This window comes from Thamnophis elegans, chromosome 3, assembly GCF_009769535.1.
Source record: "Thamnophis elegans isolate rThaEle1 chromosome 3, rThaEle1.pri, whole genome shotgun sequence".
Classification (NCBI taxonomy): domain Eukaryota; kingdom Metazoa; phylum Chordata; class Lepidosauria; order Squamata; family Colubridae; genus Thamnophis; species Thamnophis elegans.
The window spans coordinates 145,124,324-145,130,106 of NC_045543.1; positions in this window are offsets into that span (position 1 = coordinate 145,124,324).

A 5,783-nucleotide genomic window follows, 5' to 3' on the forward strand; every position below is an offset into this window, starting at 1 on the left:
ATCTGGAGGGTGCAAGAGAAGGAAGCCTTTGTAGGATGGTGATGACCACCAGCATCCAAGGATCCAGTGTCTAGTTTAGAGAATTTGGGAAGGAACTAATCCACTTTTACCTAGTGGTTAAAGACCCAGGATAGAAGGTGAGGCATGGTGCGTTCTAGTCAGGAGTGGGTTCTTGCCAGTTCTGACCTCTTCTATAGAAGAGGTTCCACAAATCTACAGTGCCGTTTAGAACTGGTTCCAGCTGCCTCCCCCCGCCCATCCACACAGCATCAAGATGAAGAGCGAGAGGAGGAATTCTGGGAGTTGAAGTCCACAAGTCTTAAAACTGTCAAGTTTGAACACCCTTGGGGTTTTTTTTTCTAAAGGGTTAGGGGTGCAAGGGTCTTGTAACTTGACAGCTTTAAGACTTGCGTGCTTCAAATGCCAGGGTTTCTGAGCCAACATTTTGGTTGCCAAGCAAGAGCGTTGTTAAGTGAGTTTCACCACATTTTACAAGTTGGCCATGCCCACCCAGTCACATGGCCAGCAAGCCACTTCCACAAAGCAGGCCACACCTACATAAGAGGTTCTAAAAAATTTGAAACCCACCATTGGTTCTAGTCCAATTTTAGGCATGAATGCTGATTGGGTGACTTTGGTCCACTCACCAGGAGACTCGGAGTTCCTTCCTAATCTGTTATTCTGCAGCCTCCATTCTGCAGTGCTCATATCTTCCCCTCTTCCACTGAGGGGAGAGAGAGAGAGACAGACAGAGAGAGACAGAGAAAGAAAGAGAGACAGAGAGAGACAGACAGAGAGTGAGAGACAGACAGAGAGACAGAGAGACACACAGAGAGAGAGAGAACAGAGAGAGAGGGGGGAGAGAAAGAGACAGAGAGGGGGAGAGGGAATGAGAGAGAGAGACAGACAGAGAGAGACAGAGAGAGCAGGAGAGAAAGAATGAGATACAGAGACAGAGAGAGGAGGAGAGAGAGAATGAGAGAGATAGAGAGAGACAGGGAGAGAGAAAGAGAGGAAGAGGGAGAATGAGAGAGAGAGACAGACAGACAGACAGATAGATAGAGAGACAGAGAGAAAGGGGGAGAGAGAGAATGAGAGAGGCAGAGACAGGGAGAGAGAAAGAGAGGGAGAATTAGAGAATGAGAGAAAGAGAGAGAGACAGAGACAAAGACAGAGACAGAGAGAGACAGAGACAGTGAGAGTGAGAGAGAGCGAGAGAGCGAATGAATCTTAACTGACTTCCAAAATCACCCTGTTTGTCATAAGGACAAGGGAAATAACGCCCGTGAAATGTCTCGCTACAGATGAGCTCTGGGCCTTTCGCTGCCGAATTCTGTCCACAGACCTCTCTGAAAATCTCTAGCCACGGAAGCTAGAAGATGGAAATCAATACATCAAACAACTCAATGGCTCAATAAATCCCCGAATCAATATTAGAGTTGCTGGAGAATTTGAAATTTGTTGACAAGGAGTGAGGCGGAAGCCAGATGACAAGGGTGAATAAAATGAAGGGCAGTCAAAATGAAATAGTTAAAGGAATCATGACTTGGGGCACGCTCCTTCAGACCAACTGTTGCAATAAGAGAGATTGCTGTCCTGACCTTGGGGAGCGGGGTGTGTGTGTGTGTGTGTGTGTGCGTGCAGACACGCCAAATGTATTCTGACCATGACGGAAAGCAAATCAAAGAGAACGCAGAAGGTCTGGTTTTTCTCCTTAAGATTATTCCAGAGAAGAAACTTTGACCCAACGAATGTTATGCCTCTTACCCTACATATTTCGATGCAAATATGGAGATTGGTTTCCATTTTAGTGGTCACCCACTGGTGGTCCGTAGACCACTGGGGGCCTGCGAGAAAATGTTGGTGGTCTGCAGAAAAATATATATTTGCATTTTTTTATATTGCACTCAAGCAGGGGCCCTCAAACTATGCCCCCTGGGAGGGATACGTGCAATGAATGTTTGTGTTGCTGCAAAGAGTCTCCCCCTTTGGGGTCTTTTTGTGCAGGTTGGAGGGGGGTAGAAATTTCAATGGGGTCTGCTTCAGCCTCCTGGTGGGGGGCTTTGGGCGAAGGCTGGAGGTAAGAGCCGCTGGTGGCGAAGAGCCGGAGGGCCTCGTTCCAGTGGGACTGCATCATGGCCTGGAACTGTCTGACCATCTCAGTCCACTGAGGCTCCAGGCGCCGGTACCTGGCCTTGAACTCCCGCAGGTCTTCCCTCTGCTTGGAAAGCCTATGCTCGTAGTCCTCAGTGAGGTGCTTCTGCTGAGCCTCCTTCTTGGTCAGATCCAGTTTGAACTGAACTGTTTTGCCAACTCTTTCTCCTGGTGGCTGCTTAGCTCCAAGAACTGCTTCCTGTTGGGGCCCTAAGGAGCCCGGGCGGGCAGGCGAGGAGTGGCTGGGAGGGGAGGGACGTGTAGAGGCTGGTGAGGCATTCCCTTGACGTGAATGTCATCAAGTTGGCCACACCCACCCAGTCACATGACCACCTAGCCACGCCCACCCAGCCGATCATTAGGCAGATCGTATTAGCAGTCCACAGAATTTAAAATTATGAATTTAGTGGTCCCTGAGGTCTGAAAGGTTGAGGACCCCTGATCTAGATCAAAAGTACACAATGTGATGTTCTCAAGATGCTTTGTACTCTAATTCCAACAATTATTTGTCACCAGACCGGAAGCCAAGAAAATGTGAATCCCAGGCCTGCGTTTGTCATGAAAGCCAGTTGGATGACTTTGGACCAATCCCCAGGCATGTGTGAGATCTAGTCCTACCTTAGGCATGAAAGCCACTGGGTGACTTTGGACCAATCACCAAGAAACTGTGAGTTCCAATCCTGTCCTAAACATGAAAGCCAACGGGAGGGACCAATCACTCTCTCAGCCTAAGCCACATCACACGGTTATTATTGCAGGGAAAAGAGGAGGAGAAAGGAATGTTAGATATGTTTGCTATCTTGAGGTGTTTATCAAATTAATAAAGACGAGGCAGAAATAAAATAAATAAATAATGTTGACTATGATTGATGGATATTAGAGTCTAAAACAGAGGTGAAATTCAGCAGGTTCTGACCAGTTCTGGAGATCCGGTAGCAGAAATTTTAAGTAATTTGGAGAACCGGTAAATACCACCTCTGACTGGCCCCACCCTCATCTATTCTCTGCCTCAGAGTCCCAGCTGATTGGGAGGGAACAGGGATTTTGCAGTAACCAGTAATCTGGTGTAGAAGTTCAAGAACAACATAAATATCGGATATTCTCTCAGACATGGGAGAATAACAGAATAACAGAGTTGACAGTAATTTTGGCATCAGGCCTGCAGCCATCTTTTCTTTTGGATCTTTGGCCTGCCACACTTTTTATTATTCTACTATTCATTTTCTATTGTGGGAAAATGGGAGGGAGGATTGTATGGAGTTAGACGCTGTGTAGCCATAACAAAATTCTTTCTAGAAAGCCAAGGTCATCCTTTGTCTTTGCACCTCTGCACCTGACTGGAACTGGATGGGTGGAACTGCCAGCATGGCAATGGGAGATTGGAACATGTGATGGACTTGTGGATGTGGGGGCAAGATCTTGAACTTTCAGCTAAGTAGATTTGTAGATTTTTGTAGATTTTAATAGCATTTATAGGCCGCCCTTTTCCCTGAGGGGACTCAGGGCGGCTTACAATAACAAGGAAGGGGAGTGAAGACAAAACATAAAAAGAAATGTGCAATAACTGAAAAATACTAAAAACACAACATTCTCTCAGCATTCGGGAGGGGCGGAAGAGTTTATCCCCAGGCCTGACGGGCTAGCCAGATCTTGAGGGCTGTACGGAAGGCCTGGACTGTGGTCAGGGTACGAATCTCCACGGGGAGATTGTTCCATAGTGTCGGAGCAGCAACTGAGAAGGCTCTCCTCCGGGTAGTGGGGTAGTGGGGAAAACTGGGAAGCTTTCGGATTCGTGTTTTCCCAGATGTGCCAACATGGCTCTCTTATTAAATTGGAACTTTGCGCAATACTTTGCCTTGGACTCTGATTTAATTTGGGGTGCTATTTGGAACCCTTGGAATTTGTCTTATCCAACCTCCCACTGAAGCAGGAGACCTTAAACCATTTCAGATATAACAGTTGTCCAATCTCTTCTTAAAAATCTTCAGTGATGGAGTACCTCTAACCTCTGGGGACAAGTCTTTCTACTGATTAATTGTCCTCACTGTCAGGAAATTTCTCCTTAGTTCTAGGTTGCTTCTCTCCTTGATTAGTTTCCATTCATTGTTTCTTGTTCTGCTTTCGGGTACTTTGAAGGATGGGTTGACCTCCTCTTCCTTGTGGCAACCCCTTAGATGAAGTTAGAATCCATTTTGATTATTTTGCCATCATATTTTGCAATTCCATATTTTTCACACCACTTCCAGATCAGAGTTTAGTGTGGTAGACACTTATGGATTTCACAAAGTTTTTCTTTTGGGGGGGCTTGGGGGTCAGCATATATAAAGGTTCCCTTCACACATATGTGCTAGTCATTCCTGACTCTAGGGGGCGGTGCTCATCTCCCTTTCAAAGCCAAAGAGCCAGTGCTGTCCAAAGATGTCTCCGTGGTCATGTGGCTGGCATGACTAAATGCTGAAGGCGCACAGAACATTGTTACCTTCCCACCAAAGGTGGTACCTATTTTTCTATTTGCATTTTTATGTGCTTTCAAATTGCTAGGTTGGCAAAAGCTGGGACAAGTAACAAGAGCTCACTCCGTTACGCAGCACTAGGGATTTGAACCACTGAACCACTAACCTTTCTGATCGACAAGCTCAGTCTTAGCACTGAACCACCGGTTAGCACTCAGTCTTAGCACTGAACCACCGGTTAGCATACAGGACATTTAATCCTTACAGAAAATCCAGGAAATGGATTTTTAGCAAAAATGGGTGAAAACAAAACAAATACTTAAAAGTCTGAATTTACTGGATGGGATGCACAGAAAATGCTGTGGGCAAAAAAAAAATTGAAATGAATTCTAATCCAGAGTCATTCATACTGCAGGAGTTATAACAGCCTGCAAGGTAAATAAGAGCTTCTCCATTCCAAAAATTCAAATCCTGACATTATGACATTTGAATTCTCTGCCTAATCTCCCTCTAAGAGACGTAAGAAGCGAGGAAACAGAGCACCCAAATCGTGCAGAGCGTTTATCTCCAAAACTACGTAAAGTTGCACGGATTAAATTCCAAACGATCAGATTAACAACGGAATACCGGAAGCCTGGCTATAAAACTTGCCCTCCCAAGTTAATCTTAAGTCAGTAAGTAAATAAATAAATAAAAAGGACCGCTGTTTTTAATCTTTCAATGGCCAAGAATTATTATTCCTTTCCACTTGCTTTCTGTTTTTAAAAGATATCCCCAGTTCTCAAGGCAGTTTTATATGGCAACTTCTGTGTTTTACATGCTTGTTTCTCCATTAGATCATAAATCATACTTTCCAAAATTTTGGATTTCACGTCTGCAAAAATTCCCTTCATCCTCACCTCCTTGTACCAGATTGGTGGTGAAGTAAAGGTAAAGGTTCCCCTCCCACATGTGTGCTAGTCATTCCTGACTCTAGGGGGCAGTTCTCATTTCCATTTCAAAGTCGAAGAGCCAGTGCTGTCCTAAGACATTTCCATGGTCATGTGGCAGGCATGACTAAATGCCGAAGGTGCACGGAATACTGTTACCTTCCCACCAGAGGGGTCCCTATTTTTCTACTTACATTTTTATGTGCTTTCAAACTTCTAGGTTGGCAGAAGCTGGGGACAACTAATG